The sequence below is a fragment of the Lontra canadensis genome, unplaced genomic scaffold (genome assembly GCF_010015895.1).
Source record: "Lontra canadensis isolate GAN:19392208 unplaced genomic scaffold, GSC_riverotter_1.0 scaffold30, whole genome shotgun sequence".
NCBI lineage: Eukaryota > Metazoa > Chordata > Mammalia > Carnivora > Mustelidae > Lontra > Lontra canadensis.
The window spans coordinates 11,360,781-11,375,727 of record NW_022631024.1 but is presented as its reverse complement, the minus strand read 5'-3'; the positions used below and the strand labels follow the sequence as shown (position 1 = coordinate 11,375,727).

General features: G+C 40.9%; 1 protein-coding gene across 8 annotated transcripts in view; it reads left to right on the top strand.

The window, feature by feature from the left end:
• The window catches only part of SCAI (suppressor of cancer cell invasion), a 129,895-nt gene that overhangs the window by 36,302 nt on the left and 78,646 nt on the right, over positions 1-14,947 (top strand). Inside the window, exon 2 of one of the 8 annotated variants that reach the window (XM_032865841.1) lies at positions 5,246-5,272. The exons of the other annotated variants lie outside the window; for them this stretch is intronic. The gene's annotated coding sequence lies outside the window, so the exon portion shown is untranslated. The remainder of the gene's footprint in view (positions 1-5,245; positions 5,273-14,947) is intronic. 8 annotated transcript variants of the gene reach the window in all.

Genomic DNA, 14,947 nt, shown 5'->3' with positions numbered 1-14,947 from the left:
GAACCACTTAACTGGGCAAATGGGAGGTCTTGGTCTTTGAGAGAATAGAGAAATGGCTGTACACCCAGATTTTATCGGGCAGAAAAATAAATGTGAGGTGAAGAAAAGTAGAGGCCCTAAGTGTAAGATGGACTCTTATGAAAATTTAGTTGTATAGAGGAGAGGGATAAACTTAAGAGGGTTGAGAAAGGGTTTGGGTTTGTTTGTTTTGTTTAGGAAAGAAAAAAAATGAACATGTTTGGAGGCTAAAGGAGAAATAAGACATATTACCCAGTGGTAATTGCTGGACAGGTTCTGGTATGAGGTGAGTGGAATGGAATCCAGTGCACAGGAGAGGCTGAGAGGGGCAGCTGTTGTTTTGTAGACGGAGAAGAAAGGAGGAAAACAAGGAGGTTTGAGCTGGGAGGGGACAACAAGGAAATTTGTTTAATGGCTTCTGTTTAAGTGGGGAAGTGGTTAGTGAATTTAGTGAGATAGTAACAGACCAGTACTCTTCAACTGTGGGTGATTTTTGCCTCCTAGGATACATTTGGCAATGTCTGGAGACATTTTTGATTGTCATAAGTTGGGGAATGTACTTCGAGCATCTAGTGTGTAGAGGACAGGGACGCTGCTGAATGATTTACAATGCACACAGCAGCTTCCCACCGCAAAGAACAGTCTGGTTCCCAGTGCTAATGTGCTGCCCTTGTCCTAGATCAGATCATTCCTACAACGTGATCTTCAACAAAAGCCAAACAGTTTGAATAATGGCTTCACATATCCTTTCTTAGAAAGTCACAGTACATATTTTTGAGGTCTGAAAAATCCTCAGGAGAAAATCTAAACTGTTTAACCAACTGACTTGTTTCTCTTTGTTTTGTAACAACCTTAACACTGAGAAATGCATTTGGGAAAAGATGGTACTTTTGATTTCTTGGCTGTATTTTCATCCTTGTATATAAAGCTCAGAAGCTAGCATTTAGTAAACCATCAATAACTGGTAGCTGCTATTATTACACTTGTCTCCCCTCCAGCTGTGAAATCCTGGACCACTTCTGACATTTGTTACAAGTTGCAATTTTAAGGTTCATGTAATCAGTGTGCAAGAGACAAGAGATACCTTTCAGACCCATAGAATGCACCAATCTTACATTAGAGTGTGGTGGTTCCCCACAGACTTAAACTGAGAACTACTACATCACCCAACACCTAGTTCTGCTTCTGAGTATATACCCAAAGGAATGGAAAGCAGGGACTTGAGCACATATGTGTACGCATACCCATGTTCGTAGCATTACTCACGATAGCCAAAACGGGAAACAATCCAAATGTCCACCCTTGGATGAATGGATAAACAAAACGTGTTTTATATGTATGTGTGTGTTTATAAATACACACACACACACACACACACACACAGTGTAATATTGTTCGACTGTAAAAGGAGTGAAATTCTGGCACATGTTACAAGGATGAACTGTGGAGACATTATGCTAAGTGAAATAAGCCAGACACAAAAGGACACATATTGTCTGCTTCCACTTATTTGAGGCAGCTAGAGTAGCCAGATTCATAGTGACAGCAGGTAGAACTGTGATTTCCAGGGTCTCAAAAGGGGGGGAATAGATTGGGTACAGAGTTACAGTTTGGGAAGATGAAAAATCCTGGACATGGGTGGTGATGATTGTACAGCAGTGTGAATGTACTTAATGCCACTGAATGTAGGTATACTTAAAAATGGTTAAAATGGTGAATTTTATGCTATGAGTATTTACCTCCCCCCACCCCCATCTCACATTAGAATACTTAGCAATCACCACAGAGCAGTCAGGACACTCCCTGGTGGTTTAGTGGTTAGGATTTGGCCTCTCACCAAGCAGTCAGGAGCTTTACTTTTGTTTTTTATAGAACTTCACAAGGGTTAGCAGAGACCAGTTTTAAACCATTGATACCGTTCTAATGAGATAGTTAGAATAGACATAAACAACAACAAGTTCATTTATTACATCAGTGATTAATATAAATTTAACACTCCTACCTGACATGCACATAATTTTCTCATGTGTGGTACTACTCCAGACCTTTCCAATGTTCAGGTCCAGGGTAACTGAAAATTGTTATGTTTTATTCAAATAAAAGGTGCGTATTTGTTCAGAGAGAAAAAAAAAAGTGATTCTTTTTATAATTCTGTAGGAATGACATCATGGTTAGTTTAATTTGGGGGAGTATTTGCATATATATTTTCTCCCACGTTTATATATATATTCTTAAAGGATGTTAAAAATATAACTAGCAATATCAGAAAGAGCCCTCATGGAAATGCAGCCACTTCTCTGCATCTCAAGAAAATCCCCTACAAGTAAATCTGTTTTTAAAAATTGTCTAAGGGATGCCAGGGTGGCTCAGTCAGTTAAGCTACTGCCTTCAGCTCAGGTCATGATCCCAGGGTCCTGGGATCGAGCCCCACATTGGGCCCCCTGCTCAGCTGGGAGCCTGCTTCTCCCTTTCCGTCTGCCGCTCCCCCTGCTTATACTCTCTGGGTCTCTCTATCCCTCTGTCAAATAAATAAATAAATAAATAAATAAAATCTTGAAAAATTGTCTAAAAATGTTTACATCAAAGGCAAGCAACATGGGGGCACATTTATCTAGGGTAATGTTATTGTTTTTTTTAATCTGTGATTTTGCCAATCAAGCAGAAATGGAAAAAGGAGTGAGAGTTTTGATATTGTGGATGTACTTGCTGATTAAGAGATAAGTGCACATACACACAAACCCAGGAATTATCTTACTTCTGCTAAAACAACAACAAAACCCTCAGATCTCCAGTGCTAGCCTGTGTAATTGCTTTCGGCATAATAGCTATTACCTCTGACAGACTGAAAGTTTAATAACTAGATTGGAGATTTCCCTTTGCAGTGCACAAATAGGAAAAACACCACCATGGAAGTTCTGTCTTATATCTGACCCTCCTCTGTTTCTTAATTTACCAGCGTGCAAGTGCATCTCTCTGCCATGCCTCATCTTAACATTCTTAAATTACGTTACAGATTATTGGCCCACCAGAGTTTTTGATATGTTAACATTGAACAGTTCCAAATGAATATAAAACAATTTTGTCATTCGTAGGAGTTTGTCTTTTAAAGGCTTCTGTTTGATTTTATGCACCAGTATCTTCAGTTTGTGGAAAATGAATGTTACATTGCTTTATTAAATCTCTTTTACACTTGTAATCCAGTAAGAGATCGTTTTTACTATTACATTTTTTTAAGATTTATTTTATTTATTTATTTTTAAAAGATTTTATTTATTTATTTGACAGAGAAAGACACAGTAAGAGAGGGAACACAAGCAGGGGGAGTGAGAGAGAGAGAAGCAGGCTCCCCGCTGAGCAGGGAGTCTGATGAAGGGCTCAACCCTAGGACTCTGGGGCCATGACCTGAGCCGAAGGCAGACGCTTAATGACTGAACCACCCAGGTGCCCCTTATTTATTTATTTTAGAGAGAGACAGCATATGCACACAGGGGAAGGGGCAGAAGGAGAGGATCTCAAGCAGACTCCGTGTTGAGTGCAGAGCCCCATGCAGGCTCGATCTCAGACCCCGAGATGATGACCTGAGCTGAAGTCAAGAGTCACAGCCTCAGCTGACTGAGCCACCAAGGCGCCCCTACTGTTATGTTTTCAATTATGTTCTAAGTGTGTTTATAATCTTAAATAATGGTGGTATTGAAATACAGAAATTTTCTATTGCTTGTTGACTGTTATTTTAATTCTTGGAGACTCATGAAACATCTGTAAATAAACTCTTCTTCCTTGAAATATAGGCATAATTCGAGCAATATATCCTTCTGAAATATCTAAAATATACACATATTTATATATTTTAAAGATTTTATTTATTCATTTGAGAGAGAGAGAATGAGAGCATGAGAAGAGAGAGGTCTGCGGGAGAAGCAGACTCTCTGCCGAGCAGGGAGCCCAATGTGGGACTCGATCCTGGGACTCCAGGATCCTGACCTGAACCGAAGGCAGTCACTCAACCAACCGAGCCACCCAGGCCCCTCCAAAATATATTTTGGCAATAACAAAAGGATATTCCTTGGAAACACCAAACTTCAAATAACATTAGGCTAATAATATACAAACACATCATGTAATTCTCCTTTATCTTCTGCCTGCCTCCTTAAATCACAAGACTCTAAAGAACAACATCCTAATTTTGTACATGAGTTTTATATATATCTTAAATATATTTAGAGTTATATGTTTTGGTGTTAATGTACTGAAAGTTATATATACATATAAAATATATTAATTTTTTTAGACCTTTAACCCCTTCCAGGAGTTTAAAGATGTAGGGCAAAGAGGATATAATTTACCTATTGTTTAAAAAGATTTATTTATTTATTTGGGAGAGAGATTGAATGAGTGGGGGGGGCGCAGAGGGAGAGGGAGAGAAACCCCAAGCAGACTTCATACTGAGCACAGAGCCTGACTCAGGTCTTGATCGCATAACCCTAGCCAAAACCAAGATTCAGATGCTCAACCAGCTGAGCGGCCTAGCTGTCCCTAATTTATCTATTTTTAGTAAATTCTGCCTTGCTTCTTTTTGGTGTTCCTAGAAGTTGATGTGTATATAATCTTTTTTCTCATTGATGAGCAGAACTCTGGGTATGAGCCAATGAAGTTTCTCCTCTTTGTAAATTTCTTCTTCACTGCTCTCCTCCAGTAAATAAATAAATAAAATTTCTCTACCCAATGTGGGGCTCGAATGCATGATCCCAAGATCAGGAGTCACATGCTTCTCTGACAGAGCCACCCAGGTGCTGGCTCAAAACGTTTTTGATATCAAAATATTTTTGATATCAAAACTGTTTTTGGTATTTATTTGGACTTTAAGTTATAGGCAGCCATATATCCTGAAAAATAATGAAGTATGTATATATATATATATTCTATAATCATGGAATATGGTCCATGAATCGTTTTATTTTTTTAATCAATTAATTAACATACAGTGTATTACTACTTTCAGAGGTAGAGTTTAATGATTCATTAGTTGCATATAACACCTAGTGCTTATTACATCTCATGCCCTCCTTAATGCACATCACCCAGTTACCCCACCCACCTCCCCTCCAACAACCCTCAGTTTGTTTCCTATAGGTAAGAGTCTCTTATGCTTTGTCTCTCTGATTTCATCTTATTTTGTTTTTCCCTCCCTTCCCCTATGCTCCTCTGTTTTGTTTCTTAAATTCCACAGGTCCATGAACCATTTTAAGTGAAAAAGGTGAGGTGCATGGTTTACCTTATAATTCCATTTTTATTTAAAAGAGTCACAGTATGTTTGATTTTGCAGAGGACAAGGTTTGGCAAGGTGTACAGGTGTTAACTGTGATGAACCCTGGGGAGTGGCAAGGTACTCATTTGATATATCCACAATGACTACTGTCTCAGGTTTGGGGCCCCAGAAACAGAACATCGGATGAGATTTCACAGGGAAGTGACTTACTAGGAAGAGTTTCAGGGAAACTTGGTAGGGAAGAGAGAACAAGGCTAGAGGCCAAGCAAGGATGTAGCAAGGATCAAGCAAAACCTCAAGGAGGCTTCAGCTCAGTCCTGCAGGGGAGTTCTGGAACTTATTCCTAACAGGTGTCACAATCAAGGACAGAATGAAAAGGTAGAGCCTTTGTCCTCCTCACCCTAACCCTTGAGGACCACTGCTCATGAGGAAGGATGCGTAAATGGCCAGACGTCCTGGCGGTCTGAAGGCGGTCTCCCTCGGGAGACCTGCAGATGCTGACCTGGCGAGTGAGAGCACAGGGTTGGGGATAGAGGCAGCCAGAGCACAGACAGCAGTGGGAGCTGTCACCCACACTGTAGAGGTTCAACTAGATAGAGGTTTTGGTATTTTCTCAGGTCATAATCAAGTTTGGGAAGTGCGAGGCTGGTTTGGTGGCTCCACAGGGGTCTGGGCTCCTTGTATTTGGTTGCACTGTTACAGGGTTATTGCCCACATGTGCATGATCTGAGATACTCAGTATTATGTCCATGTTCCCTTTCAAAAAAAGGGGAAGGTCAGAAGGAAAAGGGCACATTAACTCCTCTAAAGACAAGTTCTGGAAATACACATCACTTTGGCTCAGATCTCACTGGCCATAACTTAGTTATATGGCCACACCTGGATGCATGGAAGAATAGATTTTACTGGTTAGCCTTATGCCTAGTTAAAAATAGGGGACTCTCATTATGTAACCATTTCTGCAGGAGAAAAGGCATATCATAGGACAATCTGTTACAGGGATGTTAGTTTTCCACTTTATAAGGATGAAGTTTATTGGTTTGTTTGTTTCTTAGTTTTAACAACAAGCATGCTCCAGGTCAGGGTCTTCTGGAAGCAGAATTTGAGGTTGAGTTTAGGGTATAGGATGTTAAGTGCCGTTGTGTTCAGTACCTGTGGGAGGGATGGGAAGGAGACACAATCTGGCAGAAGTTGAGTTACAGCTCTGTTCTGAACAACAGTCCCAGCTGACTCTCTAGAGAGCCTAGAGTCGAAGTGGCCTTTCAGAGTTGTCCTAAAGTTGTTGGGCTGAAACGGCTGTACCATTATACCCTTCTCTCCATCAGTCACTGGATATAGGCCGCTTTGGGAGGAGCATGACCTTGGGCAAGGCAGCTCTGCGTGATCCCTGGAGGGGTGGCAGCATTCCCAGCAAACAGGAACCATGTCCTTCTTTGAAGGGAGATCTAGGAGGCACATACTTATGTCACAGCCTCTGTGTGTGTGTGTGTGTGTGTGTGTGTGTGTGTGTGTGTGTGTGAAAGTAATTAATGCATGTTTATAGATCCATTTACTTTTTAAAAGATTTTATTTATTTATTTATTTTAAAAGAGAGTGTGTGCAAGTGAGGGGAGAGGGAGAGAGAGAAACTTAAGCATACTCTGTGCTGAGCATTGAGCCCTCCACAGGGCTTGATTTCACAACCCATAAGATCATGACCTGAGCCAAAACCAGAGTCAGATGCGGGATGCCTGGGTGGCTCAGTCAGTTAAGGGTCTGCCTTCAGCTCAGGTCATGATCCTGGGGTCTTGGGATCGAGTCCCGACTTGGGCTCCTTGCTCAGCGGGGCATCTGCTTCTTCCTCTGCTTGCCACTCTCCCTGCTTCTGCTCTCTCTCTCTCTCTGACAAATAAATAGATAAAATCCTTAAAAAAGAAAAGAGATATGATGCTTAACTGACTGAGCCATGCGGGCATCCCAATATCCATTTATTTTTTATTACTCAAGTTTTTATTATTGAAGTATAGTTGACATACAGCGTTTATTAGTTTCAGGTGTATAGCATGGTGATTGGACAATTCTGTACATTACCCAGTGCTAGCCACAATAAGTGTAGTTTTTAAAATAAATTTTTATAATAAAAAAAGCTAGGAGCACCTGGGTGGCACAGTCAGCTAAACGTACAACTCTTGCTTTCAGCTTAGGTCATGACCTCAAGGTCATGAGCTCCATCTCACCATCAGACTCTGTGCTCAGGGCAGAGTTGGCTTGAGATTCTCTCTCCCTCTCCCCTTCCCACTCATGCTCTCTCTCCCTCAAATAAATAAATTATTCTTAAAAAAAAAAAAAGTAAAATTTACTTAGTAATTTCTTCCACAAGAGTTTGTTGAGCAGCTACTAGGTGCCAGGCTCTGTTGCAGGCACTGGAGATAGGGAAATGGCAAAACAAAAGTCCCTGCCCTTGTGGAGTTTATGTTGTGACTGAAGATGGAATATATATAAATAAGCAAATTTATAATGTATCAGATGGTGATAATAACTTTGAAGAAAAATACCATACTATAAAGAAGGGTCTTTCTGTTTTATATAGACTGGTCAGGGAAGTCTTCTCTAATAAGGCAATTTGGCCAGAGACAAGAGTGAGATGGTAGAACTAGCCACACCAGGATTTTGAGGATGAGCATTATCAGCTGAGATTATAGTACATGCCAGGATGACCCTGTGCAGGACTGTGTAGTGTATTGGCATGTTTGGTAATGTAAATGGTATTTAGAATTTTTGCTTTTTAAATTATACCCATTTTGGGAAGGCAAAACTCAGTGAGTGGCAGGTCTTTAAAAGGGGATGGGTGGGGGGGCGGGGCATGGCATTGTTCCAGGGAAGGTTCTTGGTTGAGAATTATAGCCCCTAATTCCAGCCAAGTTAAGCAGAAAAGGAATTTATTGGAAGGTTGTCAAGTACCTCAGAGCACTGATGGAAATACTGGTTTAATGGTTTAGAAAGCAGGCAGGAACCAAGGGAATCAGAAGATCTAGAATTACTGCCAAGGTCATACCCCTGAAGACCTTGGTTAAGGATGTCTGGTTAAGGAAGCGGTTGCAGTCTGAATGCTTGTGTTCCCCCCAGTTTCATGTGTTGAAATCCAAACTTCCAGAGGTAATGGTCTTAATAGGTAGGGCCTTTGGGGCGTGTTTCAAGTTAGGAGGGTGGAACCTCATGGGATTAGTGTGTTATAAAAAGCTCCCGAGAGCTTGTTTTGAACCCTTGGGCACCACGTGAGGGCACAAGTGTGTGAGCCAGAAGAGAGCCCCTGCCTGAACGTGCTGCCAGTCTGATCTCAGACTTCTTGCCTCCAGAACTGGGAGAAGTCAATTTCTGTGTTAATCGCCACCTAGTCTGTGGTTATTTTGTTAGAGCAGCTTAAACAGACCAAGACAGATGCTGTTGCTGCTGTTTTGGAGCCCCTGTGTTGTATCTGGAGAAGGTCTGACTTCTGAACTAATTTCTTATTTGAGTCACTGGATCTATCTCAAAGACCTCTAAAAAGATTACTCTCGCTGCTATGTCAAGAATGAAGTGAGGGGTTCAGGAGTAGAAGTGGGAAGAACTAGTCATGAGGCTCCAGCGTAGATGACATTAAGTTAGGGAGATGACGTTAATAGGGAGACGAAAAGAACGGATGGATTCATGAAACAGGCCACTAGGTTGCCACTAAAATACTTGTCTTGGAAAAATTCTTCTTCTATTTTTTCTTCTTCCTCCTCTTCTTTCTCTTCCTCTCCCTCCTCTCCTATTTCTTTTCCTCCTTCTTCCTTGAAATCTAAACCTTTCTAGAGGCCTTGTAGTCTTGCTTGCACAGGGCAGTGTAGCTTATCTGGCTTATATTTCATAGAATCTTACAGTGTTCATCATTTGTTCATTGAAAAAATATTTCTTTTACTTTTTTAAAGATTTTATTTATTTGACAGATCACAAGTAGGCAGAGAGGCAGGCAGAGGGATGGGAGGGAAGCAGGCTTTCTTCTGAGCAGAGAGCCCGACACGGGGCTCAATCCCAGGACCCTGAGATCATGACCCAAACCCAGGGCAGAGGCTTAACCCACTGAGCCATCCAGGAGCCCCTGAAAAAATATTTCTATGCTCCTACTGTGTGGACTGTAGTGCTAAAGAAGGTTGCTAGTTGTGGCCATTCCAAATTGAGTTCAACTTTAGACACTCAGAAATGGCTCGTTTCTTCCAGGGCAGTTCATGATTGATAGCTCAAACCACCATTTTCTAGGTGTGGATAATTTGAAACCACATGATCTCCCTTCATCCAAAGCCCCCAGAACTGATTAGTCCCTTATTTTAGTCTTTTACATATCAGTTATTTGAAACAGGCCACATAACATGTCCATTATTTTAAAAAGTAATGACAAAGAAAATGATATCTTTTTTTACCCTCTTTAGACAGTGATTTTCAGATAGAACCAATCATCAGAAATGACTAAAATAGTTGAAAAAAAAAATAGAGAATCCCAGCCCTCCTGAATCGTATCTGGAAGTAGATCTCAGAAATCTTAATTTAAAGAATGAACATTCCAGGATAATCAGCTAGGTTTGGGAACTGTAGCTTTATGTAATTGAGACTAGCTTTGGTCTTTACAAGGAGACTTAATTAAATTCTTCTTGCTTAACCGGAAGGATCCATTATAAATAACTGTTTGGTTTTCTCAGCTTGATTTTAAAATATGGCATTTGTCTCATCTTTGAGAATGGTTTCATAAGATTATAGCTAGTTTTCTTGGGGGGTGATAGAGGTGGATTCCATTAATTTTTCTCTTACCCTTTGGCTGTTTTGTAACTGTACAGTATTTATTTCATCTCTAAAAATAAAAGAAACTTAATCTCTATTTTAAGAATATAGCCCACTAAACTTCAGCTTCAAGCCAGTTTGTATCAAAAACAGTGTTTTAAAAAAAGATTTTATTTATTTATTTGAGAGAGAGATAGAGAGATATCACAAGTAGGCAGAGGAGGGGGAAGCAGGCTCCCCGCTGAGCAGAGAGCCCGATGTGGGGCTTGATCCCAGGACCCTGAGATCATGACCTGAGCTGAAGGCAGAGGCTTAACCCACTGAACCACCCAGGCACCCTCAAAAACAGCTTCTTAAGCTTGATGTGCATACATATTGCTTGGAGAGCTTGTTAAAATGCAGATTCTGATTTAGTAGGTCTGGGGTGATGCTCATGCTGCTGGTCTGCACATCTCATTTGAGTCTTAAGAGGCTAAATGACAATTGTATTATCCCGTGAGCTTTCATCTTTGTATGAGTTACTCTGCTTTGGGGCATGCCTTAGGACTGTTTAGTTTGACCAAAGGTTGAGTAGTATATTTTAAGGAGATTGGATTATATAACCTTTATTGCTTTTTCCCATAATCTTGAAGGTTGTAGTACTATATATAGTCTTAAGATTTTAGTTTCAGGCTTTGGAACTGAATAAAGGAAGTGTCAGAAGCCGTATATATTTTTTTATTGAATCATTAAATCGGCAGCAGCAAAATTGGTTTATATACCTGAGGTAGTCTGAACTACAAGTAGAGTATTATTAACTGAACTAAGAATGAGAAAGAAAATGATAGAACGTTAAAAATCAGTAGTAGATATGCAGGATATACCTAAGGATTGGGGAATTTATATTTTGCAGACTTGAGACTGCTTTGGAGAAGATACATGTTAGGGCAGTGGGTTCTTAGGGGGGATTTTTACCTCCAGGGACACATTTGATAATACCTGGAGATATTTTTAGTTGTTACAATAGTAGGGTGGTTGTATTTCTACTGGTATCAGCAGGTAGAGGCCTGGGACGCTGCTGGATACCCAGTAGTGCTCAGGACAGCCCCCCCACAAGGAATCACTTGGCCTAAAATGTCAGTAGTTCCAAGATTGAGAAAACTTATGTTGGAAAAGTTTCACAAGTACTTTATTTTTTAATTAAAAATAATACAGAAAATAATCATTCATATTCCCACCGATCAAATTCAACTGTTGTTAACATTTTGTGATATTGGATTTTAGCCTTTCTGTTTAAGAAATTTCACTCAAGGAGCAGCTGGCTGGCTCAGTCAGTTGGGCTTCTGCCTTCAGCTCAGGTCATGATCCTAGGATCCTGGGTTCAGGTCCCACATCGGGATCCTTGCTCAGTGGGGAGCCTGCTTCTCCCCCTCTCTCTGCCTACCGCTCCCCTTGCTTGTGCTCTCTCTGTCAAATAAATAAATAAAATCTTAAAAAAAAAAAAGAAAAAAGAAATATCACTCTAGGGGTGTCTCAGTGGTGCAGTTGGTTAAACATCTGACTCTTTGTTTCAGCTCAGATCGTGATCTTGGAGTCATGAGACAGACACCCACATTGGGCTCTGTGCTCGGTACAAATACTATGTGTGAAATTCTCTCTTTCTCCCTCTGCCCCTCCACTTATGGTCTCTCTCTCTCTCTGTCTCTCAAATAAATAACTCTTTAAAAAAATATCAGCCCATTATTTTTGGGAAAACAACATTATTATTTTGAATTTAAGTTATGTGAAAAGTTCAAGTATGAAAGTAATGAAGCTATCCCAGATCTCACCACCCAGACATAAGCATCATAAACAGTAGCTGAACATTATCCCAGGTATCTTTCCATGCAAAGGTATAGATAGAAGAATAGAGAGAAGTGATTTCATAAAATTGGGACCGTACTTTATGTGAATCAAGAATAACCTTTTCCGGGGCGCCTGGGTGGCTCAGTGGGTTAAAGCCTCTGCCTTCGGCTCGGGTCATGATCTCGGAGTCCTGGGATCGAACCCCGCATCGGGCTCTCTGCTCAGCGGGGAGCCTGCTTTCTCCTCTCCCTCTGCCTGCCTCTCTGCCTACTTGTGATCTCTGTCTGTCAAATAAATAAATAAAATCTTTAAAAAAAAAATAACCTTTTCCTATGAAAAATTTTAAACCCAGAGAAAATTAGGTGAATTATTAACCCCTGTGTACTCATCACTGAGCTTCAACAATCGTAAATACAGAGCCAATCTGCCTTTATCTGTATCTGTACCTACTCACCTGACACTGAGTATTTTGAAGCAAATCTCAGCTATCCCATCGCTTCGTCTGTAAGCATTTCAGTGCCTGTCTGTAAAGCTTGAGGTCTCTTTCTTTGAGCTATTAATCTTACACATGCAATTAACAGTTTCTCTGATTGATTGATTCTTTCCCTCCTTCTCCCCTCTTTGTCTCTCTCTCTCCCTTGAATTATGTTTTCTTCCCAATGGAAGCATTTTTTTTTTCCTACTGAGAGTGCACAGAATGCAACGGCAAGAACAGTAAATTGCACAAAGCAAGGGAAATGGGTACTGCAGGGCAAACAAAGCTGTTTGCCACAAATACTTCCTGCGAATTTTGTGTTTTCTTTCTAGAACGTCGGGGCGCCTGGGTGGCTCAGTGGGTTAAAGCCTCTGCCTTTGGCTCAGGTCATGATCCCAGGGTCCTGGGATCGAGCCCCACATCGGGCTCTCTGCTTGGCGGGGAGCCTGCTTCCCCCTCTCTCTGCCTGCCTCTCTGTCTACTTGTGATCTCTGTCTGTCAAATTAAAAAAAAAAAATTCTTAGAATGTCTACATCTGTTTGGCAGTACCATGTAACATAGTGTATTTCTCTTTGCTGTGTTCATTTTTCCATCTACCCATCTTTTCCAATATTTCTTTGAGATACCTTCCTGCTTTGGTGTATTTGCTTGTAGCAGTGGCCTTTGGCAACTATTAGTGGAAAGTACCTGGAGGAATCATTTAACTGGGGCTTAGCTTCTTGAGGGCAAGGAGTCTTACCATCTCTCTCGCTGATATGATAGCTTCATTGTATCTTCAGTGTTTGTGGGATGGTTGTTATTAATCTCGAGAGGATTGTGTCAATATTGGTTAATATATTAATTAAAACCACTTATTTAGAATAAAACATAGTCTAACATACGTGCAAACAGGAGAATATAATTGGGATGCTAACATTTGGTACCTGTATCTATGGGTGGTCTCCATACAAAGAGATGAAGCAGGGAATTCTGCTCCCTGGTCACATCCTCTGGTTTCTTCTGACACTTATAGGGTGACCATATGTCCTGGTTTGCCTGATACAGTCTCAGTTTCCACACAGTCTTGATGTAATTATTCATAGTATCCCTTTTCAGAACTGTCCCAGTTTACATGGTAAATTAATAGTACTCCTACTTTTAATCCTACCTCTTTAATGTGTGCCATGCTTTTCCCCAAACACTTTACATACATTCTCATTTAATTTTTGTGATAACACTAAGAAGCAGATCCTATTATTATCCCCATCTTACATATGGGTAAGTTGGGGCACAAAGCGGTCAAATAGCTTGGTTGAGATCACGAGGCTCTGTTCAGATTTTAAGTGGCGAAGCCAGGATTTGAGTCCCAGCACTTTGGTGCGGGTGCTCTCCACTGTGCTGTGTCACACCTCTGCTGGCCCCAAACAGATCTTTGTAGAATACCTGCTGACCTCCTGGTGACTAATCGGCATATTTGTGGATAAGAAGACTTTGGGAATTTACGTGATTTCCTTATCTTCACAAAGTATTTGTAGCTCCCTTATGTCCCACCATGCCGATGTGATTATAGACGTCTTTCTTTGAGGATTGAACGTGAGCCTTTTTTTCATCCTCTTAATGGCAACTACTTGGCATTCCCTTCTAGATGCTCAGGGAGATGCGGATTCGCAGCTTCCGCAGATCATCCGTCACTTTTCCTTCCTGTCGACCATCTTTGATCTTTTCAGTCCACACACGCAGTGTCTCCAGATCTGCAGTGGTGCCTGCCCTTCGCTGCCTTGATGACCAGTTCATATTTTGGACTTCGCGGCCCTTGCTTGGGATGCTTGGAGGAAAGATGGAGATAGCGACTGCTTTCAAGGAGCTTACAGTCTAGCAAGGGGTTGGGGACCGTGCAGGAATGTCCATGACGTGAGGCAGCTGAGCTGTGTGGGGAACATAATTTAGAGTTTGGAGCAAAAACAAAGCATTTCTGATGGGGTTGATCCAGAAAAGTTTTGTGAGGGTGGATACACTTAAATCAGTTTAATGACCTCCAAATAGGCCACCAAAGGACTACTTTCTTGTGCTAAGGACAGGGCTTACGTTTGCCAAGAGTAGAGTCCTGACAGAAGAATAAGATGGGATTAACCCAGACAAGGGGGGGACTCCAGTTGGTCTGACACTGGGTGCCCTCATGAGGAATCCTCAGTCAGCAGGACTGCTCTGTTCTTCTGATTGCATCATCATTGTCACCGCACATAGTGACCCTCTGGGTGGGTTATAAGCAGCAGGAACAGATGGAATTCCGCACCAGCAAAACATTTTATTTTTTTAATTTGGGCTATTTATTTATTTGAATTCTTTTAAGAGCCTTTTTAGTTTAAAGTCTTTTGATAGACACAAGGTCTTTTTCCCTAATAAAAGCATTGTCTACTTCTCTTTCACAGTTGACCCTTAAAAAATGTGGGGTTAGGGGGCACCCACTCCATGCACAGTTGAAAATCCACGTGTACCTTTTGACTTCCCAAAACTTAACTAATAATAACCTACTGTTGACTTGAAGACTTACCAGTAACATAAACAGTTGATTAATGTGTATTTCATATGTTATATGTATTATATACAATATT